Below are 25972 nucleotides of genomic sequence, written 5' to 3' on the forward strand. Positions count from 1 at the left end.
GGGGCTAAATGATCGAATAATAATGACAGGCATACGTAAAGTTGGCCCGGGGACCGCATCAACGAGCCAATGTGGTCCCCGATCCAACTAGATTTTCTAACCTGCCCGATCGAGGCCAGGCTTTCCTGAAGTTGATTTATTACTAAGCAAAGTCCATTGAATCGTATGGAAAAAAGGCTTCACAAGTGTATTAAATATGCACAAGGATGGGTTCAGGTGCAGTGAGCAGCTAAAATCTGCCGGCTAGATGACAAGCATTTGAAAGAATTTGTTGGATCTTTCTTGCACACTGTCATTTCTTATGCCCACTTAGGAGCATATTTTGCTGAATTAGCCAAAGATGATAGCCAAGGACTTTTATGTGAGCTCTGAAAAGTCAGACTTTCTGTGTATACTTTACCTTTAGTCACATGATGTCTTTGAATAATATTTTTATGAGGTTATGTAACGGTTATGTAACAAGAGGTGAAAAGTTTAGTACATGTCTAATCATGAATAGCAACCAATCAACAGGTAGCATTTTGTTGTAAGCAAACTCTTATTGGTTGTGTTCTGTTACCACACCTGGGCAAACTTTGTGCCTTTTATTACAAATTGGGGATATTGCTTTAAGCAAAGGTTTTTTTTTTTTAGCTTCACAGTTCATAACACATGCATTAAAATAGGTACCTTATGAAAGAAACTGTCTAGTGGCAATTGTTGTATTGCTCATGTGCTTTTTATATGGCCCAGTTGGGCTTTGTTCATGTACAGGCAAGACAGCATAAGGCTAAAGTGCACTACTGCCTTTTAGTCAGCCACTTTGTAATCCTGCAAATGCATACATGATGGTCTTTCATCTTCTCTAGTAATATTTCCCTTATCAGTCTTGTCACTGAAACCCTTTGAATGGGAAAGGAACAAGAGAAGCTTTTTTCAACTATTAATTGTTAATTGGAGAGAACATCTACAATTTTACACTATATTCCATACTTTCTGGGATAAATTATTAGTAAATGTAGTTGCACGCCTTCTTCACCACTTTTTTTCTTGGTGACACAAACCAAGAATTGCTGCCGATGGTTTTCTCTTAATGCATCAAAATTGCACTACTTACAGCACATATAGGCCCCATTCTAGAGTTGTTGCCCTAAGATTCTTTTTGCTTTGTGCATTCAAAAATAAGGGAGTGGTGGGCAGCTGTAGAAGGCGGTACTTACTATGCATATTTAAACTCAGGTATTTAAGAAGCCATTCAGCAGTAGCAAGGGCATTGCAATTATTCCTTAAGCTGGCCATGCACGTTGAGATACACATTCTTCCAATGAACGTTCGGAAATCAACTGTATGTTTTTTTGTAGGTCACCCAAGGATATTCTCATATTAACAACACATGCATAGATTTTATTTTGTGTGCACACTGCAGGGCACTTCCCCAGATATTCACACAGTGCTTAAATCTCCTGTCTGTCCTTTGCCTTATGTTGCACAGGAGGATTAGTAGCTGCTATTAATAGGTTTAATTATATATGTGGCAAGTAGCTGGTTATGCACCCTCAGGAAACAATGAAACATGTACTGTATTGTAGCCTGTTACACGTAGCAGCTACCAATCTCCATTTGTGGTATAAACCTTTGGGAAGACTTTCATGACATTTGATAGAAAATCATTTAGTGTAATTTTGGCATTTGCACCATAGCAGTGCTAAAAATATCACATAGGGCTATACTAGGGGACTTAGTTGCCTGTCTGTCCACGATTAACTGGAATTGTAGCCTCCTGTAATATGCCTGTGCACTTTTGGGTAAGTAGATATCACTTTGAAACGCTTGATGTAGCCATGCTGTTTGTCAGTAATATATTGAATATTGCTGACACATGATGTAGTCTGTCAGACACTCACAGCATGCCGTGCTTGCAGCCAGGAAAAAATATTGGGTTTAGGAACCCACAAATAAATTAATAAAGATATAAACAACTATAAGACAATGAAACAAATTAAATAAATGGACTAGATTTTAGTATATTTTTAAATTACTACTTTGCTTTTAATGATGTTTGTCACTTTTCATAACAACATGCACATTTCTGTTTCAGGAAAAATTACTATCCTGCAAATCTATACACACAGTCATATTTGTTGACAGTCCCCGTTTCAAAGTGACAATTGCCTGATAGACCATTGCACAAGTGCTGTAAGGAAATTAGAATAGTAGGCAATGGGGTTCAGTTTGGCACTACCCGACAAAATTAACATTTTTATGTCAGCAAAGTCACTGTTTCTGCTTAGTGTCAGAATACAACTTGGTCTTTATTGAGTTCATAACATATTGGGATATTGGCCGGCAGTCCCTATTGCCAAACTACTATTCATTGTATATACAGAGCAGGCAATGTCCAGTCAAACAAGCTGTTATACATTTTTTAAGTGCCCCAAATCAACCTTTTTGTCATTGCAAACGTAGCTATTATGCCAGTATTCTTCCTTATCCACACCCACAGTCCTTTTGTCAATTATTTATTCAAGAAAAAGGTTGTAGTAAGTAAGATTTACTTGAGAAAGTTAAATGATATGCAATGTGCATAATTTGGTGATTTGTTAATAATTGTTAGTTTTTTTTCTACCTCAAGGACACTAACCACATCTGCTCAGGGTCGTACTTGGCGCCGGGACACCGGGAAAAATCCCGGTGGGCCCCGGCGACCCAGACCCGACCCTTGCCGGCGCTCCCCCTGCCCAACCAGCTCCTGCCCTGACATGTTAAATTTATGCGCTCGGGGGAGGACGTCGGGTGGGGGGGAGGACGTCGGGTGGGGGAGTGGGAGCCCCAGTGGGCCCTTCAACCCCTAGTCTGACCCTGCATCTGCTGCAAATCTTTAGGATTTTTTCCACGTAAAGGTTAAAATGTGATGCAGTGGCCATACAGGGCATACAGTTCACTTCTCTCCTCCTGTGTTTTGTATGCACACTGCGAGAAGCAGATCTGCTCCTATGTGTAGCAGCTACATGGAGCAGAAATTGTGATGAAAAAATGCAAAAGTATGCATTTTTGGCCCAATCTCTGCTCCTTGTAGCTGCACTGAGAGAGAGATGACTGTATGCCCTGTGTGCCCTTAGCCTTAAATTCAGGCCCAGAGAACAGAAAGGGATAAACAAAAACTTCTTTTATTTGCAATTATGTTTACAGATAACTTTAAAATAATGGAATTTTTTTTAATGTTTAAAAACCATAAAGAAAACTAATTGCATACTAAAAATAAATGGGATGAAGACTAATGCAAGTTGAATTTTGTAATTCAACAAAATGTTTCTTGCAATTTACAGTAGGTAGGCAGGTTTGACAATGCATGTATCTAGGCTTTGGTTCTTTTATTAAGTTGGGTGCAGGGTAGTTGGACAGGTTTCCCATGTTTTTATGTTATGCTTAGTAATCTTACAGTGGTTGCAGTTAAGAAAAGGAAACGGATAATTAAAGGGCTGTTTAGTTTGTGGTTTGGGTGGAATGTAAGGCTAAACCAGCCAAGCCACACATCTAACCTTAAAAGATGTTAAAATGTGTCTTCATCCAGAACCTCTGCGTCATGGGTCTGGAGGCTATGTTAACACCTTAAAACACATTGAAAGATCTCAGTGTGTTGGCCCATTAACAGTTTTTTCATACCTTTGGCATCTTCAAAATGAACCTATTAGAAATTATGGTTAATAGTGTAATTATTTTATACATACTCTATGAAGCATCTGATGCCAGGCCCATCTTGTTTTGGATTACATTTTCTCCATGTATGAGAAAGTGTTCTTATGTGTGTAATATGCAAAATTAATTGGTGTCTGCGGCTGTTTCTGCGGCTGAGTGTTTGATGTTAGGCTCTATAAACCCTATACACAGGGAAGCACATTTACATTGGGCGCTTTGATAGATAAAGATCCAAAGTTCAATTGCCCAGTGCATAACTTTTGCACATTGCATAGCCTTTGCATACTGCAGGTGCAACTGGTGTCAGAACATTCTTATAAATACATATCCCTGTTGAATTTGGTTTCTAGATATGTATGCAAATACACTGATACATACATATGCTAATAAGTACATTGATTTTTTGCAGGGGTCATTCACCTAATTGTTTAATAGTATGATGTAGAGAGTGCTATTCTGGGACAGCTTGCAATTGGTCTTTTTTTGCACTTTTTGTTCAGCAGCTGTTCAGTTTGGAATTTCAACAGCTATATGGTTGCTAGGATCCAATTAAACCTAGGAAACAGGCTGTGGTTTGAAAGAGAGACAGAAACATGAATAGATGTTGGCCTACATAGATAAATAGATAAATAAGCTAAGTAATAAAAAGTAGTAAATACAATAAAACTGTAGACTCACAGGGTAATAGTTTTTGGTTGCCAGGGTCAGTGGCCCCCATTTGAAAGCTGGAAACAGTCAGAAGAAGAAAGCAAATATATAAACAACTATAAAAAAACAAAAAAATGAAGACAAATTGAAGAGTTGCTAAGAAAAGGGCATACTATAACATACTAAAAGATAACCTGAAGGTAAACCACCCCTTTAAGTGCTCATGTGTGAAAGCACATTATTAGATTCAATTCTCATTGGAATTTGTAAAAATTTGAGTTATTTCTAAATTATTTTGACCTAAAACGCAGATGTGCATGATGCCCCAATTGCCCATAATAAACAGTGTTTTCTCCAATGTTTTTGTCCTGATGAGCACTGGTAGTTTGCACTTCCATGGTGTTAGATTTCTACACAGAGAGTATTTCCTTTTAAAATAATCCAGAAACTATAGTAAGTTTTCAAATTACATGTAAGAAAGAAAATGTAGATCTATGCAACTTTCCTACACAATACAGTCATTAAAAAGTTGTAGTGGTTATTTCTAAATTGAATTACAATGTACAGCAGTTGTTGGTCCCTTTCTGCACTGCTGGTTATGTCTCTTGAACCAGTGTAGAAGAAGGAAGCCTTGAATGCTTTGTTACAGTGTTGCACTTGGGCATGTATTCATGTGTTTGGGTTTTTCATTCAGTTTTAAAACAATAATGTGTTCGATAAAATGGAAAGGAAAAATGAATTGGAGGTTTTTTGGTGTTTTCTCTGTGACCAAAGATTTTTTTTTTCGCAATGCAGCAGCAAAGTCTCATGCAGTTCAGCAAACATCTGGTACAAATGGCTATAGGTTTTTCCACTTTCTGCATATACAGAGCTCCTGGAAGACTGCAGTTCTGTGCGACAAATTAGGCTAATTTTTTTGTTGAGTGGGTTGTTTGATACCATGGAGAATTCGTGCTGTTGCTAAAAATGTTTGGAATATGAGCTTGAGTGGGTGGAGTTGAGACAACGCTACACAGAATAAAATGTATTGAGACTTACAGTGGTTAACTGTTTTTTACATCACAATCTACTTTCCTGTTCAACCTTTAATCACATTTCTTAAAAGAAATGTTTTTATTCAAATGTAATGCATTTATTTGCTGCCTTCTGGTTAATAACTCTGTAAACTCTCTTGCCCTCAGTTCTTTCTGTTGCTTTCAGTCCTGTAGAACAGAACAAATCGGTAGCTGTCAGACTTAGCAGTAGTACCTAGGAACTGGTTTGTGTGTGTTTGAGACAACCCCTACACAAAGACTGCACAAGTTTTTTTTCAAGATAGGCACCCTTTAGTTATGTATAAATTCTTTTTAACTAATCATAAAAATGCAATTAATACGCTATGTTTAAGGCCATAATATGACAAGTGTGCCCTGTATAGGTGGGGTTATATAAAAGGGTCTAAATTTGCCCATGAACCCATAACAACCAATCAGCAGGTAGAATTTACTGGTCACCTGTTTAAAAGCAAACATCTTACTGGTTGCTATGGTTACTGCTGCTATGGGCAAACTTGCCCTTTATTACATATGGGGGTTAATGTCTTTTTATCTTTTATATTTGTTTGCAAGTCTATGCCCTGGTTTTAGATATATAGCTTACAGGTTTTTACATGGTATTCCTTCCTTAGGGCTCTGGCACACGAGGAGATTAGTTGCCCGCGACAAATCTCCCTGTTTGCGGGCGACTAATATCCCCGAAATGCCGCGTATGCCATCCCACCGGCGATTTACATTTTTGCGGGTGGGATGGCATTTCGGGGAGATTTGTCGCGGGCGACTAATCTCCCCGTGTGCCAGAGCCCTTAGAACACTGTTTTGTATTTACTCAGATAGGGTAATACAGAATACATGCTTATGGTAAATATTAAGTATATACTTTAATTTTTTTTGTTAAAAATGCCCCTTTTTCATCTATTAATAAGGCCCTTTTTTCATCGAACTAGAAGTGTCTGTTTTTTTTTTTTACAACATTTGTTATAAAAGAAGTGTCTTTTTTTTTTTTTTTTTTTTTTTTTAAAGCTTACTGTGGAGTTAAAAAGAGATTAACTGGAAAAACTGCTTGAGCCTGCTATTGCCTTTAGTCTGATCTAGTCTGCTGTTATCAGCCATGCCTTTGGCACACTGCTGTGATTATTCTTGGGAAATGTGTAAGAAAGTCCCTGCATTAAGGAATTGTAACAGGAAATGAAAATAAAGAGCATTTGGTCCCCACTCTCTACTTTGTATTATGGAAGGTTCCATTACACAAAGCAGACAAGAATAAAAAATGGTGGCAGAATTCAGCCGTTACGACACACACAACAATCAAAGCTAAGACTTCTGCCTTAAAGGACATGTAAACCCCACACACAAAAATGTCAGTGAACAGCCTCTTTGAAATCTTTCAATACCTGCCACACTGGTTGTCCAGAGGTTAATAGTAAGGCTGCAGCATCCCCTTTATCACTTATATTTCCTTCTCTTCCTGTAACCCACTCGGCCCCCTCGCTCAGGAATTTGTTTTGGCTGTTGGCTTGTGGGCATGCTCAGTTGTTTTAAGCTCAGATTACTAAACACGCCCCCAGTCTAGCAGCCAGTGGAGAGATGGCATTGCTGGTTCCCATAAAAAACCCCCACTTGTCAACGTTTGTTCACATGCATGTGCTTGGTGAGGGGGAAGGGTGATCACTGGCTTGCCTTGGGAGCTGTTTAATCCTGGCATGGCATTGCTGTGCAGGCTAAGAATCAGCCCCTCCAATGGCATCAGCCTCCTACCTTGCCAGCACCTGGGGCACAAACAAGGTAAAAGGCTGAAGCCAGCAGAGGGGTTGATTCTCAGTCTGTGTTTTTTTTCAGGCTGAGAATCAGCCCTGTATGACATCACCTAACTTCTACAGATTAGTAATAACTGGTATTTAAAATCAAATTTGTACTTTTCATTTTGGTGTTACTGGCCCTTTAATCAGTAGTGTACCAGCCATTGTAGTACAAAGCCACCGTGATTATCTGCTGAAAACACAGAGGGAGCAGTTTCTGGTTATGATATGAGATGTGACTTTGTACTGTCTGCATTTGAAGGTCAGACTTTGAATCAGATATAGACTTCTGGCAACCAAATTGTAGTCACTTTGCTAATGATCCATATCTGGGGTTTGAATTTCAGTGTGTTGGTTTCTTAGCAACATAGTTATATTTAAGCATTATGTGAGGCAATAATGACCTGGGTCATTAATGTGTTACTTTTGACCTGGATTTGATGGTACCTGTTGAATAGCTTCTGTGTATGTTTTGTTAGTTGAACTCGTTTTGCTGTAACAGAGGCATATTTGCTGTTAAATAAGGAATTGCTTAAACTAATAACGTGATTGCATACCTCTATTAAAGGTGAACTACCATCAAAAATCTTTTTTGCTCCACTTTTTATAAGTACACTATATTAAAAAGATTAACTAATTTAAAGATCTTTAGTGCTAATTCCCATACCCGATCTCCTCTGGCACACTGTATCTGGGGCCTTGTTGGATTCCTTGGTAAGCAGAACATTTTGTGCCTGGTATGATAACTTTTGGAGATAAGTATTATGCTTACTGTATTAATCTGGCCTACGGATTTTAGCCACATCAGTTTAATAGATTGCCAGTCAAGCTTAAGGTGAATGTTAACCCAAAAAACGAAAAATTTAATTGTAAGCAAGTTTGAATTTGGTTCCAAAAGTGACGTCAGCGTGTCTGCCAGCATCACTGCGCATGTGCGTGTGATTCGGGCCAGTGCGTGCCAGAGCACGCCGAGGACGGCCATGTGCAGGAGCGCGCTTCACTCCAGGAGACCAGGGACCAACGCGTCTCGAGGTAGGAATGCATGCCAGTCTCCCCGTGCTCCTTACAGTCAGATACCGTAAGAACATGTTTACAAAAAAGGAGACAAGAAATCCTGTGTTTCTTTTGATAGAGGACCCAGTGCAGCTTTTCTGTGAGTGCTTATGACTGTATTTACATAGATCTTTCTGTTAAAGCTGACTTAGTTTTTACTTTTCCTTCTCCTTTAAAATTACATTTTATTTTTGTTTTTGCAACTGAAGAAACTATTCAATTATTCATGGATACTTCTTTCTGTGTGGAAAGTGGAACTGTTCAATTGTGACAGGATGTTAAAGTAGCGGTATGACTTAAGAAAAAAATTATCCTTTTGAATTTCATGCAACAAACCATTTTAGCATACATTAACTTCCCAGTATAGTGGGGGCCAGGTGTGCTGCTCTGAGCCTGCAAATTAAAGGGGCGGATAAACTGTAGTATTTAAAGAGATGGCAGACACTCCAGAACCATCCCAAATTAGGCTTGTAAAACCAAAAGTAGTTGATTGATATTAAAACACCATCAGCTCCGTGTTTTTCTGTATTTCTGTATCTACCAATAGACCCAGACAGGCAATATGTGGATTCCGGCAAGTGTTGAAGGGGCTGCTGTAAGATGCCATAGGTACTATTTATTGGGCCAATAATACTGCCCAAGGACAAATTTGCCCAAACTTGCGCATTGTTGATAAATGAGCCCCCTATGTTTTTCAACATGTTTGCATTTTTTTATTGCAGCTTCACAGTTGCTTCTTAACATACTATATATGCAGTGTTTTACACAGGGATGAGCTATGTAATAAGTGGCTCTTTAAAAATATAGACCTGACAGCGATTAAAAAAATGCATTCCATCATTTCAGATGTTCTGTTTTGCTGTTTCAGAGTTGTGACATGTGCCTGTTTCAGAATCTTCCATTAGATGCTTCACATCTCTATTGTTGTCACTACAAAGGCAAGTGAAAGGGACTTTGTTTCCTGGCAATAAATTAGCAATTTGCTTAGGTTCTGCTCTAAGACTTTTGTGGAAAGCTTTCTCTCTCCCTTTTTTAAGCTTCTAAATGACATGTTCAAACAATCTGAGAGTTATATTATGTTTCAATGTGTGGGTGAAATTGCACTGACAAATCCTGACATGTTTAGCAATTTCATTTAAATGGCTTATCACTTGAAATGTATTTATCTCATTCTCTGAAGCTAGAAATCCTGAAAAGTATGGTTCCTTGGGGAGAAGCATTGGCTTTTTTTAACATGCATTAAAGGGATGCTAAATTCTACATGACTCATTTGTTTGCATTTACAATAATGTAAGTATAAAAGAACATACAGCATTGATGGCAGGACCCGAGCAGGTGCTTGGTGAAATCACACTCAGGTTCTGAATACACGATTGCAAGGCCACTGCTGTAGGTGAAATGTAACATGCAAAGTAGTCAGTAGTCTGAGAATTTCTTTCAAGGGGAAAATGCGTGTGATTGCACACAAAGTGGTTTATCTCTAGTTTCCTCATATGTACTAAAACCTTTGTTTCCTGCAGACTTGTCTGACAATGGTTACCAGACCTCTGCATCAGCATCTTGCAGTTTATGCTTGCACCTAGGTTTTACAATTTTAAAACACAGGGCATTTAATGGTTTTATTACATCCTTGATGAAATAAACTGAATATATTCAGGGAAACAATTTTAGCGGTGAAAAATTCTGTTTCCATAAGTATTCATTTATCATTTTGTTGAGAACATTTGCAGCAATACAGTTTGGGGGTATTTCACAGGTTTGCACACAGTTCACGAGTGGTTTTGCCACTTGGTGTTACTTTTGCTTTGTCTTTGGAAACATCGAGCTTTGCATATGTTGACTGTTTTCTTGAGGAGGCAAATGTTCACACTAGATTTTATAGTCATAAGGAAATGCCATTGTAAGTTAGGACAGCAGTAGAAAGGCACTTAGGGCTGAGGGAAGTACAGAATACAATTATATTACCTCAGCAACAGTGAAAAGATTAAAACATAAGAAGAATTTGTGTTAGGGGAAGGCAACAGTTATTTCATATTTCACTATCCTGTAAGCAGACCCATTGAGAAACAATTTTATATCATTTTAATTAAACTTCTGTACTGCATATGGATATGTGTTTGCATGTATATTTATATGATCTTATGCTATGTCCCTGTGTCAGTGTTTGTGTCTAAGTGATGGTTGTGAAAAGTATGATTATGTAGACAATGTAAATATCTCCCTGAATCCACCTATTCCATTTGATCTGTTACTTGGAAGGAACTTTGCAAGACCCTTAACTGAGGCCTCCACAAGGCACACCAAACTCTTCCATTGAGGTATGCCAACACTTCCTGATTCGAGGCCGCTTTATCCAATCAACTAACTGCTGAGTCACCTCCTTCTCTCATAGCTGTGGACTCCTAGAAACAATACAACAGGGAAGATCATCAAGTGCAGTATTAAAAAGCAGCAATAAATAAATAGTTAAAAAGACACAATGTATTCAAGGATCAAAACCTTTTAATAGAATCATATTCCCTTTAGCCGCAACATGGCATACCTGAGATTATTGTTCTGTCAGATGTATGCAATGAACTGAACAGAATGAACAGAACAATAATTTTAGGTAGGCCATGTAACATCAACAGATTGTTAACCTAGGACCTTTGGTGGAAATGGACAAGGCCGCAGCCTCAACATCTAGAAGACAAGAGGGATAGAAGTTCCTTCCCTAGAGCCTGGTCAGCATTATGTACCCATGAGGAAAGTAAATTAGTGACCTATTAAGGATCATGAGGACTTTATGTCTCCTGAAAGCACTGAAAAATAGGTCAGGCCGCAAACAGTATTATAATTATGTATTATAGACAAAGCAATTATGGTGAAAGCTGTTCTGATATAAAAGTAACTAGTCTGATGATCCATCAGGGTTGCTGCTTCGAGCTGTCCAAGTTCAGTTGTATAATTAGAAGACTTTCCTTAATTACTATTTCTTTATTATTGGTTATTTATATAGCACCAGTACATTTACTCAGCACTTTTCAGAGATTATGTATCAGTCCTAGCCCCAGCAGAACTAAGGACACCATTACTCACATGGATCAGTTTCATCTGAAGCCTGTTAACCTGCTTGTATGTTGTTGGAGTGTGGGAGGAAATCCTAGACAAAGCTTATGTTACCCCATTGGCTGTTGTTTACCATGTTACTATTCCAGCTTTGTTCCAGTATTGATTGAAAGCATTTTCAGTCCTGCAGCATGGTGCCACACTGTGATTACACAAACCAGCAGGAAGTACATGTGTGGGTTTATGCAATCACTGTGTGGCTCCATGCTGCTGGACAGGGCTTGCAATGTACATTGGAACTGAGCAGGTGAAATCATTGTCTAAAAACACACAAAAAGGTTTTATTAGATATTGGGAAGGGAGAGATGAAGAGCTAGAGAAGGCATAAAACTCAGTGGAAAGAGTTGGGGTGGAGATGGAGAGTAGTGGGGGGGGGGGGGGGGGGGGTCAGGGAAAGCAGAAAGAGCTGTGATAGGCAGAAAGGCCATATTGTGCTGAGATGAGGCATATTTTCAGGAAAATATTTGTTCCATCCAGGTTGTCTTGCAGATTTATAGAACTGAACTACACTTAAATAATCACACGATCAATGAATGAATTGATACCACCTGAGAAGAGCTGCACCTTTTTTTGAGAACTTGGTTTTGCCTTAGTGATAAATGTAATTTCTTAATAATATCTGTGGTAAATAAAACTGCCGTAGCCTGGAAGGTAGGAACAACCAGCCAAGTACAATTTTACAGTAGTAAAATTCAGTGCTATGCAGCAGCAGCAGCCAGCAAATGTATTTACTGGTTTCCTTGTCTGTGATGACTGTAGATTGAAGCTTGGAATGGTCAAGTGTCATCAAAATCAGTCTTCTTGCACAAGGACTATATTGTTAATTTTTCTAATTGTATCCCTTTGACTTGTGCATAAATGGCAGTCTCTTGCAAAGTAACAATAACCCAAGTTCCCTTAGAGCTGGGTCACATAACTCAGCGCTTTTGAAATAGAAAGTTTAACATGGCAAAAGCAATGCTGTTTGGATTTAAAGATTAGCTTAAATTTCTTTTTTCCCAGACTGGGATTTGTTTCTATGTATGTCCACATAGAGCCGTAACAATAGCGGAATTGGGCCCTATGACTGCTTTGGGCCCAGGACAAGAGATATAGAGGGCCTAGTGGTACTGATTTATAAAAGGTTTCTTTTTTTTTAAAGGTAGATTTTATTTGTTTTACAAAATCAAAACAAACAACAAAAGTAGATGCATGATTATAAAAGGTTTCTAGATATATTTATGATAAAATATCTTATTCCAACTTATTAGCCATGACATTATTTTGTTGTGGGGCCAAGTAATTTTTAGTTACACCACTCTGTACATGTCTGGAAATGTCATCTTGCTTAGGGTGTTTTATGTATTTAGACATTTGAAAATATATCATGAAATGGATCTCTTTTACTGGTTAATTTTTTTATCCCTCTATGCATTGCACAAGTCATGTATCAACATTCATGTAACATGCATGCACCCACATGAAAAGGCAAGTGCTAGGCGAACAAAATGCTGATACTAAAGATTTGCTATCAAAATATTTGTATTCTTTTAAATTCTTAAAAATATCTTCACAATGAAACTCAGTAGCTGTTGTTTAGTAGCAATAATCTCTTGGTAGATGATCTGTTATATTAACAGAAATATAATAAAAGGTCAATATTTCACTGAAATCTAAATATTTCTACAGTCAGTCAGTTGTTTACTCATTTACTGTTAAGCTACAATATACAAAATAGAAAAAAGAAGATTGATCAATGCACAGGGGTTTCTGTTTTTAAAGCTATATGCTCTTGCACAGATACTGTAAGCTCTTTTGGGCAGGTCCCTTTTCACCTTTTGTATCCGTTATTGGTTGCTTTATTTAAAATTTAGAATTGGTATGCAATTCTGTATGTTTAACATATAATTTTATATGTTACAGTTAATTTGGACAGATCAGTTGCACTTCATTTTACTTAGCCTTGGAGTGCTCCCTCACTCCCGTCCTTTTTGTTGTAAGTCCGTAAAGCTAGTATGAAACTTTGGAAGCCACCCAGAACTGCAGAATTGTGTGATCTAATGCAGACCAGAAATGGAAAACAGGTTCTCAGAAACACTTTAAAATAGACTTAGTCACGTCAAGGTATTGCAGGTTTGTGAGCGTATATACGTGCATTCACCTGGAACCTAAGCATACAGATTCAATTGTAATGAGTAGAAACAACTAAAAATAAGTTACTTTAAATCCCAGTATTGTACCTTGACTTTGTGAATGGCAGGGGTGTTCCAAAAACGTTTGGAACTGTAATTTATCAAAAACTGGGGCGCCAGAAATTGTCAGCATTTAGGGAGTTTGTGTGTGCTAGGGACGAGTGCTTTGTTCAGTCTAAACTATGTTATCCAACATTTGGCTGTTTAACTATTTGGGGACGCTGGAAGTTGTAGTTCAGCAACAGTTAGAGGGTTAGAGATTGTTGATACCTCATTTAATTCTGTTTTAGCTGGGTAAATAAAAAAAATATAAATAAACCCATGCCCCTTCTTGTTTTATATTAAAAATTTTAAACTATAGGAGTTTCAGGCACCGGCATTATACATATTCAAAACTCAGGAGAGTTTCTGTTATCTGTTGTGTCTCTAATATGTAAGAAAGTTGAACATGGTAACACCCAAACAAAACAAGATGCAATGTGATCTGCCTGCATACCAGAGCTTCCAATCTTTTGCCTCTGGCAAGAGACTTAATACAGTGACTCTGAAACCGAGCTTTGACAGTTGGGCGGAACACATTGTTAGTTTCCTGGTTCACTGTAGTTTTATGAGAGCTGCAACACATTTCCTTTTTATTGCCTGTATCAGAAAATTCCAGTTCAGAAAGGTTTTAGTTTTTCTTTTTTTCTTTTTTTTTTGTCCTTTATTTTATATAGTGACAAAATATTCTGCTTTAATGGCTCACTGGATCTTATTTTTTTGCCATTTGTTTTCTTCTTAACAGAATGTTTCATATAAAACAATATTTCAGATACATTCGCATAGTTGCAGCAATAATCTCTACATAAGATCTCTACGTAAGATTTAGTCAAAAAGAACTATATTTAGTATTTGACTAAGAGCAAGAAATAATATGCTGGAAACAGTCCCATGGTATCTAATAAATCTCAGCTTTACAAGTAGCAGCAACAAAATACATGTATTTTTAATAAAACTTAGGATGTTGTCCCCGTTAAAGCTTTTCCTATATCATTCTATAAGTGGTTTTAGCTGGTTATATTCAGTGACGTTAAATCACATCCTTGGCTAGCAGACTATGCCCCCTGCTGGTGCTTTGTTAAGGAACTCAGAGAATTGCATCTTTTATAGCCCTGAAAGTGATAACAAAGTTATCTACATCTTCCCAGAAACTAGGGAAACACTACAAATAATTATACTTCCACTTTTTAATATTTTCATTAGTCACAAATGGGGATAGATATAAGGTATAATGGCTCATTTCCCTGTACTGTGTTGCTTTGTAAATTAGACAGCGTTAACCTATTTTGTTGCTCCTCTGTATTTATAAAGTACCCAGTAACTGTAAGAGCTAAATGCTTTATGTAATACTGAGCTACATAAGTTGTGTACATTTTTATTAGACCATCAATATTCTTGTAGCTTCTCCATATCATTGCTGTGAGAAGTGGATCAGCTTTGTGTTATCTGCCTGACAAATGAATGCGTGAGATGGCATAACTGCAAGGCATATGATTGAAAGTGACAGCACATAAGCTCTCTTGTCCATGGATGATTGCCTAGTCAGGCAGTCTCATTTTACTGATCTGTGAAGGTTCATTAAATATTACATAGAGCCAGGTAATAGTGGCGTTGTTTGTTTGGAAACCGTGTATGTTTGGAAATCAGTAGATATTTATTCAACCTTTAGATATTTGATAGAAAAATATATTCTGCCTTTTTTATGTATTTCTTTCTGTGGCCTTGTTGACTTTTGAAGTTGATATTATTTAGATGACCCCCTGTATCTTAGGTGGGAAAAGGCATAGCTCTGTCAAAATGTTGAAGGAACGAATGGGTGTGGAAGTGTCTATTTTATGTAAGGAATTTGGGACCTCATTGGTCTACTTTAGTTACTGATTTCCTTTGAAGCAGAGAAAATGTAGTCTACATAACATTACAGGTATGTCTATAAGTGTGACATGTTATATATAATATCTGTTTAAAACATTGTGTTACATTTGGTTAAATGCATGTGAGAAAAATATTTCATATCGAGACATTTCCAAGCAGATAGAGAAAATAAATAGTCATCTCAAGAGAAGCTTGGACTTAGGCCAAAAATCCAGACTAGCTGTCACTATGGCAACCTGAGTTGTTGATGCAGTGTTATTAGCCATCTTGGCGGATGGTGTGGTCTGTCATTACCGTACAGTATCTTCAGTTTTCAGGTTTCAAATCCCCTTAAAATTAAGCTTTTAAATATTCACATGATTGGCATGATTTACAGGTGCCAGCCACTAACATCTATAGAAATCATGTAGCTGAAAATGCTGCATTATAAAGTGTGTTTTTGCTTTTAATTACTGTTATATTTGAAATGTCCACAAACAACTATATTTTGTTTGCATGTGACCTAGTGGGTTGATCGGAGAACTTATGTTTTTAGTGATTGCTGCTCTGTTGTTCAAGATATATTCAAATTGTTGTACCATAAAATAAACAGTGTACAATGTACAACAAAGTTAAAATTACAAGACAAAAGAATATTTGTGAAATTAAATGTGAAATAAACCCTCAGATTGTTTTTTTCTTTGCACAGATTTTTCTGTTTTTATACAGTGCTGTAGTAATTAATACAGAGTGCTGTAGTGCTTTCTTAAAAAATAATAGGCTAGTGTAACACCTACACTCCTAACAGCTTTCTGATGTGCCTGCCCCAGAGCCAGTGCATCGGCCAGCAGTGTCGTATTGGGGTGCCAGGGGCCCACCAGAAAACCTTAGAATGTGGGCCCAGTCTCCAAAGATTTTTACTTCTCTCTTCACTCGCAATATTTATCTTTTAATCACTTCCCCATACATGTTATTATCTATTCTTCCTTCTTTTCTTTGTTCTCATATAGAAATGAGGAATGACCATGGTATAGGCATACAAGGAAAATGGCTGGGTGAACAGGAGGGCTCACTGACACCCGGACCCACCAGGAGTTTTCCTGGTATCCTGGTGGGCCAGTCCAACACTCTCGGGGGCAGGCACACAAAGGGAATTTTGCTGCCAAAATGCATACTCCAGCATTTCTGTGCCAAACACCACTCCCTGATGCAGTTACCCAAGGTGCAGCCACTTAAGAAAGCTGTTAGGATCGTAGGGACAGATTCTTGGCCTGTGTGTATTCACAGGCTAAGCATTCGCCTGGTGTGGCACTACCCTTAGCATCTTAAAAGATACCTGATAACAAAACAGTACATTAGTACAATTTCAGATCATTTATTTACTATAAGTGACACTTATAGCTCATATCAAACAGTCACTTTCTCCAGCACTATAATGCAGATCATGGGGTGAACCTTTGCAAAACGAGGAGATGGGTTCTGCCAGCATCTCCCTCCTCAAGCATTCCACCTGCGCATCCACTCTCTGCTGTGATGGGAAGTAATGTTATGCTTGACATGTTTCGCTAAGGACAGCTTATTCAGAGATGCTGTTTTGATATGATGAATCTTGTAAATTGCTAATCTCTCAATGCCTTTCTAACCTGTGCCACTCATCATGTGAGTGAGGCCATGCCACTTGGTACAGTGCAGTAACAGCTGGAAGGACACTGGTTCAATAAGTCTAGTCTTATGCTGTGCAAATGTAGACATTTAGATGATAAACCTGACAATGTGGACATAACTGCATTTCTTTCAGTGATCTTTCCGTTGCTTACTTTCTATTTTTATTTTTCTATAAAATGATGTAACTGTTACATCAAATACTTGCTGTGTGGTCTTCATAAAGATATTAAGCCCAAATGACTTTATCACTGAATTCACTTTATTTACATTTGTAAAAACCTCCTCAGGGCAGTACTGATGGATGAGCATAAAAAGTGTGTACAATATTAGTTACTGTTTAGAGTCTCTAGCCTAATAGTTACATAGTTACATACATACACACACACAAAATTGTAGAGTTTTTTTCAGTATAACTCCCAGCAACCCACTGCCATCCAATGATCCGATTAAACTACTGTGTGCAACCATATTCCTTTTATTCTAGAATCAATTAAGGGGCAATTCACCTTCAAAAACTTGTTGATTTCACATTGTATACCAGAAACTGTTTTGTTGCCTTTTTCTACTATTTTTTCTTAAATTTAAGTTTTAAAAATTTATAAACTTTCCCCTTCTCCAGTTTCCCAGTAGCTGTTCAGTTAGCCAGATCATTAACTTTCCATTACCATTTGATACCTTAGTTGATACATTGCTCAGCAGCTTTACTGAAGTATGCTCCTTGAGCCTGTCCCAGAGCAACCTTTATTGGCTAAATGGTACATGCAAGATTTCATCAGGCATCAGTTGGACAATAAACAGTGTCACTTTACCATTTGTGGGTAACATGGTACAGCTTTTCAGGTTTTTTGATGCTCCAGGCAAATGTAAAATTGTGTATCTAGAAATAGATAGTTTAGAACAGCGTTTTTCAACCGCTGTTCGTGCCGCGAGATGTTGACTGGTGTGCCGTAGGCAGGGCCGCAATTTTTACTTTCAAAGGGGGCCCGGCGATGCTACAGTTTTTCTTAGTAGCTCGGGCCCCTTTAATAAAATCCGGGCCCTGTCATTGGTTGCGCCCCGTGTGTACGGGTGACGTCAGTACGCACGGGGCGCAACGTTATAAAAGGGCCTGTGTGCGGTCGCGTGTAGGCAGAAGTGCAGAGGCGTCGCGCCTGAGGCATACAAAGATGCTGCTGAAGCCACCGGAGAAGCCGCCGAAGAGCAGAAGTAAAATGCTGCTGGGCACCAATGTATTAGGGGGGGCCACGGGGCACACTGACTTATGGGGGCACTGCTGCTGGGCACCAATGTACTAGGGGGGCTGGCTCTTGGCACCAATGTACTAGGGGGGCACTGCTCTTGGCACCAATGTACTAGGGGGGCACTGCTGCTGGGCACCAATGTACTAGGGGGGCACTGCTCTTGGCACCAATGTACTAGGGGGGCACTGCTGCTGGGCACCAATGTACTAGGGGGGCACTGCTCTTGGCACCAATGTACTAGGGGGGCACTGCTGCTGGGCACCAATGTACTAGGGGGGCACTGCTCTTGGCACCAATGTACTAGGGGGGCACTGCTGCTGGGCACAGAGTTAAATTTTTTAACATTTTCTAATGGTGGTGTGCCTCGTGATTTTTTTCATGAAACAAGTGTGCCTTTGCCCAAAAAAGGTTGAAAAACACTGGTTTAGAAAGTCTGGGGCCTGCCTTGAAGAGTTTATATGAGAAGAAGGGAAATAAAACAAATTAATATTGAATTTCTTAATTTTAGATTTGAATAAGTCACTATTTGACATATACCATTTGAGAGTTAAGCATTTAGAAGGGGAGGAGTTAACTTTCATATAAAATACTTTTTCTGTAAGTACTAGTGAGAGTCTTTTTTTTTTTCCAAGAAAGAGAGCAGCAATAACAGTACCTCATCAGTTCAAAGTCATTCTGCCAATTAATCTTGTCAGATTAATCAAATGATCTTTTTTTTTTTTTATAGATTCTTTATTTCTCCAACACTGTCCTAATGTTATGTCTGGCTATGTACTGACCTACATATTGGGTTTTGTCAAACAGCATTCTTTCTACCAGTTGACTCTTCCCCTCCTTAAAGTAAATACAGCTTGTTTATAGTGTGTGTAAAAATGTCTAGTCACCATTGCGCCAGGGCTAAAGGCTAGTTAATGAGCATCTAGCTGAGAGAGAGTAGCACCTGATGTAGCAGCTTACTGCTAGATTAGGTGACCTTCCAAAATCCTTGACACAGAAACTAAAGAGAATGTATTACCATGAAGAAAATATTTTCCTTTCTTGTTTGGCAGAAAAAAAAATCTAAGGCTATGGCACACAGGTGGTGTATATATGTTAGTGGAGAAAAGCTGATGCACTGCCTTCCACACCTTGTATCAGCCTAAAGTGCACTCACAGAGCAGATTTTGTTGAAATTATGATTTTTTTGCTCTGAAATCTGGACTGTATGTTTGCTGACAGGGTGCTCACATTTATAAATCAGATAGGAAAACAACCTGTTTGCCATTAGCCTTAATTGTGATGGAAGGCTGGTTTAATTTTTTAAATACAAACACAATGACTGTTGTATTTCTGCTTGCTTTTCACAATGTGACAGTGTTATAACATCACTGGATTAATTCAGGGAAAGACCATTACCAAGCAAAACAGAGACGTCATACTGACCAATTAGAACATTGACCAGCAAATTACAAGGTTTCTACCTCTGGCCTAATGGTATGAGTATGTAACAGTGCCTGTTAGATTTTGGTAGGAGAAATGGATAACTAAAAGACCAATTCCACACTGACATATTTTCTGTTTGGAATAGTCCTTACTGCTTCCCTTGAGGGTTTTTTATCCCCATGAGAAATCTCAGATTAAAATTGTGAGTAAGCAAAATGCATGCTGTAACATGACTGTCGGCTAATGTCTATATTCGCAAGTTTGGATGTGCAAAAGCAGCCTTAGGGCAATGTCACATGGGTCGTTTAGGATGTCTCTGTAATCAGGCCAGAAATGTCAGCGCCCCCTATCCATATGTCACTGTTTCTGTGGAAACATGCTGCCTAAAGCACACACTCTGTGATATTGTCATAACAACTAAAGTTCATATTTTACACTTCTAAATATGTAATATGCATAAAAGCACCAGTACATACCTGTGTTTGGTTGTTTTCATGTTTAGCAGACTATTACTTTCATCAGTTGCCACACTGCTAAAATCCATTTATAGCAACTACCTATGCAATATGGTCAGTTCTCTTATCCTTATGATAAAAGACAGCAAGTATTAGATGTTGTATTTATGTACACACTTGAAGTCACTTGGGACCCTCCATGCTCCTCCCTCTTACAATCTACATTGCTTGCTGTGTTTTTCCATGGCCCCTACCAGCCCCAAAGTGAGTTGTTTTGTTTTTTTTTGCACCCAACCCCATCACTCTCACTTTGTAAATATTTTTACAGTAGTTATTTCAAATGTAAATGAATGGGACTACCATTAGATATTTGTTATATGTCAAGTTAACCTTCTATGCCATTTATTTATTATATCTGCGTATTGTATTGTGCTGCCTTCCTCACAGCTTAAGATTTTATTTAGAAACTTATCTCATCATCAGTTTAATACCACGTCTTGCCACCCCTCCCCAGGGTTTTAAATGGGCGTATAGTGTTGATATGGATTCCTTGTGGAACTGCAATTACAAATCAAAGAGACAAACAGACAGAGTTCTGTCTGAAGTGACAAAAAAAAAATCTAAAATATGTTTATTTTACCAGAATTGGATTCGGGGGGGGGGGTGATGCTACAAAGGCCCGGTCCTAGGACGGCATAAATTTAGGGGCGGCATGCCCCTATATGCGGCGCTAACATTTTGCCCCCCCCCCCACAAGTGATTCAACCTTTCCTTCTCCTTTAAATAGGTCACTCTGAGATAGATATATTTATCTATTTTATTTATCAAGGATGGCTATGAGCATGACAACAGATTTTATTAATATAGTGTCATGAATGGACCTGATAAAAATTAGTGCATAGATGTATATTCATAATATCTGCCTTCAGTTTTCACAACAGGATTAAAACTTTAAGGACACTAAATTGCGACAAAAAATAGTTTTCTGCGTAGCATCCACCTTAAGAAACTTGTGCACACTATGGGGCACATTCATGAAATCACGAGTTCTAATCCCGAATGGGAAAAATCCGGATTGGATACGATAATTTCTGAAGATCGCAAATATCATGAAGATGCCTACAAAAAAATCGTATTAGTCATGATAATATCGTATTGGCGATCCGAAATTTTCGTACCAAATGATTGTAAACAGCGGGAAAACCTTTCCGACTTTGATCCTTCGGTACATGATTTTGGAAGCCTCCCATAGGAATCAATGGCACTCTGCAGCTCCAAGCTGGCCCAAGGAAAGTCACGATAACGAAGCTTGAATGAATCCGAAACTTTCGTACTCGGCGCGACAATATGATTTTGTCTCACAAATTTTGTTGCAAGGTACGAAAAAGTAGCAGAAAATACGCTCGGAGCATTCGAACAAACTTTTCAAGTTGCTTAACTAATTTGCTCCACATTTTGCTATACATTAAAATGTTTTTTTTGTACCCTTGGTGCAAATTTTTGACAAAAATCCATCAGAAACTTTATGCCTGTTGTTGCATCATTTCCATGACTGTGCCATAGCACTACTTTTATTGTTCAGCCACAATCCGGAGACCACCAAAAAAGTAGCTTGCTTACCCTATTTTGAAGCACCCGATCAAGTTCCAGCTAAGAAAAGTGTTAACTTTGATGTTTTTATTGCCCCAACAAAATAAATTGGGTTAATAATATTTGGTATAGGCTGAAGTGAAACCGTGTGCAGCCTGTTAAACTGTTATCTCTCTGGAGTAAAGAAGCAGTATCGCAGAGGCTCATCCACTTGCCCACTACCTTTTGCTGTTTTCTGCTTTGCTTTCTGCTGCACCTAACTGGATCAAGCTGTGTTAGATCAGGTGACTACAGTATGCTGTGTGACCCATGCCTAATGAAAACAAATCCCTATTTATATGGGAAAATAAACATTTTTGCATTGTTATGATACAGGCTGTCATGGCTGTTATTGTCTAATAAAAATAAATCTCCATCTGTATATAAAAACATTTTTGCATTGTTTTTAGAACAAGCTCTATTGACTTTTGAAGGACCACTAAACATCTAATAAGTGTTTTTTGCTCACTTTCTTGTACGCCTTATTTCAAAGTAAGCCTGTTAAAATAGTGACAGGAAGGAGTACATTAAAGGGTCTGCTTTCTTCCACCTGGGTACACCTGGTGGAGGAAAGTAGACAATACGCTCCATGTGCCCCTGGCCTTCGTAAATCATTTTTTACTATCCCTGACCTGCTTTTATTTGGATGTCTACCATATGAAAACTATTGTTCCTGAGGAGAAGCAGCCTCTGGGAGCTACCATCCCTCTAGTACAGTGCTGTCCAACTTCTGCGGTCCCGAGGGCCGGAATTTCTCTCGCATACATGGTGGAGGGCCGCTAATGGAAGCCAGTTTTGGCCACTCCCCAATTTTAAACCACACCTACTTCAAACCACACCCATTTTATCGCAATGGTCGCTGCAAGGATATCAACCATCATTCATATGTTAAAGAATTATATTATGTCATATTAAGACACACCCTTAAATCCATATGCCTCCTCCTCCCCTGTGTATAGCACAGCAACCCCCAGCATATAATTACACACCTTAGGAACCATTTAATGGCTATTTCCAACTGCTAACAAACTCCCAGAACAAACCCCTGCCAGGTTCACCTCCCACAGGCAGCACTCTGCCTGTGTGTGCCATACTCTGCCTGTCCTATGCTGCCTGTGGGTGCCATACTATGCCTGCCCTACCCTGCCTTTGTGTGCCATACTCTGCCTGCCCTATGCTGCCTATGTGCCATACTCTGCCTGCCCTACCCTGCCTGTGTGTGCCATACTCTGCCTGCCCTATGATGCTTATGTGCCATACTCTGCCTGCCCTATGCTGCCTGTGTGTGTCATACTCTGCCTGCCCTATGCTGCCTGTGTGTGCCATACTCTGCCTGTCCTATGCTGCCTGTGGGTGCCATACTCTGCCTGCCCTATGCTGCCTATCTGCCATACTCTGCCTACCCTATGCTGCCTATACACAGGCAGCATAGGACGGGCAGTACATACAATGTCTGAGGTGTGAAGAAGTGAACAATGTGGGTGATTACAGCCTGAGCCTGAGGTGTGAACACTGCAGGGGGTGAACAATGCATAGATTAAAAGGTGTGAACAACACAGGGGATTAAATTTTTAAACAATACAGAGGGATTACAGCCTGAATCTGAGGTGATAACCATGCAGGGGGCCAGTTAATCTCAGTACTGATACCATTTAAAGCTAACACAAAGTTAAGCCATCAAAGCAGTCAGACAGGTGGGGGGCCACACAGAGGGGGGTCGAGGGCCGCCAGTTGGACAGCACTGCTCTAGTAGATATTTTGTTATTTTATCTGGAGTAACATCCTGACTCCAGCATTTCGGTGCTTATAAAGCTTTTTCTGAGGTAATTTAATCCAGTCGCTCTCTCTAACTCCCATAATCTGATATATTCACAATCTGTTATTCGATCTGGTGTGTTAAACCGCTTATATAGGATTTAAACTGTACTTTTAGAAGAAGCCATATTAACACACTTTTTGTAGAAGGAGTTCAAAACATCACTTGAGTCAGTAGTACTCCAGCAACATTATAGAAAGTGGATAATTTGAGATGCTCTAAATGTCTCAGCTGGAAAAAGTCTTAATTTTTCTTAATTGAAACCCTTAAGAGCCATGCTGTCAGTTCTAATTGGCCTGGGTAACTTTATGATTTTTTTGGGGGGGGAGAAGTTCAGCCTAAAGGTCCCCATACACGGGCCTATTCTAGCTGCTGATATCGGTCCTTTAGACCAATTTGGCAGCTAACCGGCCTGTGTGGGCACTACCGATGGGCCTGCCCGACCGATATCTGGCCTGAAATCTGCCAGATCTCGATCGGGCAGGTTAAAAAATCTAGTCAGATCGACTTTGCCTATACCCGCTGTAATAAAACGATCGAATTAGCCTGGATTCTCCCGATATCGACTACCCGTAGGTAGGGGATATCGGGAGAAGATCGCCAAGCGAGCGGATCTTAAGGTGTATGGGAACCTTTATGAAAGAAGTGCATCAGATGTACTTGCTTCCCTTTTACATTTGTTGGAACACTGTCTGTGTAGAGCTTTTGTTTGACAGTGTGATAGAATAGGAAATTCTATGCAGTGCAAGCAAGAAATGTTTTCCTCTGCTAATTTTTTTTCCAATCTATATACGGGCTCAGAACAAGAGCTATAATAAATGCTATTTGCATTGTCTCAGAGCTGCATCTGCCAGGCTCTACTGAAAACAGAAATTTGGGGTTGATGGTGTCACACTTTTTCCATGAATTTGGTTTATTACTGTGTTTGAAAACAGCACAAGGTATCCATGACAGGCTTCTGTTTTGCAGACATAGGCATCCCACTATGTGGCCCTCTTCTCTAGTTCTCAGTCAAATGTGGCCCTTAGCTACTGAAGTAGTACTGTATCATCTGATGTAGGGCTTAAACAATTTTAATTACTTGGTCTAAATATCTGTGGAATATGTTCAGGCTATATAAATAAAGGATAATGATAAAATATGTCAGTATGAAATATCCAGTGCAAATAATAATTAGCTTACCAACATTATTTGTGTTATATGGTTTGTGTTTCTCCGATACTGGGTGAAGACTGAAATTTTTTTTACATGATTCCTCCTAGTTTTTGTATGTTTCTTCTGTTAGTTTTATAAATATATATTTACAACTGCAAACACAGTTGTGGTCAGTGTCGGACTGGGCCCACCAGGGCTACCACCTTAGGGGTCCCTCACCACAGTGACTGCCCCTTTGCTTTTCAAACCTGCCCACCAGCCTCTGAATTGACACCACTGGATTGACACCATTCATTAAATTCATGGATGCTGAGTTACCCTTCAGCTACGTTCACTTCCAAGGTGGGGTTCCCACAGCAACCAGAGTCAGTAAGCATAGCATACTTGCATAATTGCCAACCTTTGTAAATGTAACTGAGTAGTCATACCATTGGGAACTTTTGAGCATTTACTAAGGAGCTTTAGGGAGAAAACAGTAAAACTTTCAAGGCCTAACTAATTAAGATACAACTGTGAGGAGCTCCTCATTCTAAGGTTAAATGGCAGCTAGAAAGAATATTATACTATAATTTCTACCCAAAACAAAGAAAGAAATACTCAGTCTAACCCACAATGTGGTGTAGACAAGCCACTAGGCACACATCAGTGCTCAATATAACCTATGTTCTGGAGAAACCAACAAGCAGTGCAGTGATGTGAGTATTAGCAAATGTATTGCTCAGTGGCTGCCACATATCTTCCAGTTGCATTGATATTAAATTAAAATACAAAAAAAACACTGCAGGGTCTCGTCTTACTGTCTGTTGCCTAAGATGCATTTTGTTTATGAAGACAGAACAACTTGCTGATATCTTCACAGGGAACAATGGCTAATGTAATGGCACATATGTTTAAAAAAGACAGACAACAAGGTATATTATTTTACCAATATTTGTCCAAGATGTCAGCTCAACATGCAAGACAAATATTAGTCATAGGGAAAAAGTTGGGGCCAGGGCAAATGAAAATGATTATAAATCATTCCTGAGTAGTGATCTTTGTTGTTCAGTTAAGCACTTCTCTCCTAGGCCCATATTTGCACTGGGGCAAATGGCAAACAATGACCAACATTTAGCTTTCATTGTTTTACCTGCAGCTGGCTGAAAAAGGTCTAGAGGAGGCCACATTGCTAGTGTAGAGAGCACAGTTGATCGGAAAATTCAGCTCTTAAA

General features: G+C 39.0%; 1 protein-coding gene across 4 annotated transcripts in view; it reads left to right on the top strand.

Moving 5' to 3' along the window:
• The window catches only part of ksr1 (kinase suppressor of ras 1), a 102233-nt gene that overhangs the window by 19396 nt on the left and 56865 nt on the right, over positions 1–25972 (top strand).

Source organism: Xenopus tropicalis, chromosome 2, assembly GCF_000004195.4.
Source record: "Xenopus tropicalis strain Nigerian chromosome 2, UCB_Xtro_10.0, whole genome shotgun sequence".
Lineage (NCBI taxonomy): Eukaryota > Metazoa > Chordata > Amphibia > Anura > Pipidae > Xenopus > Xenopus tropicalis.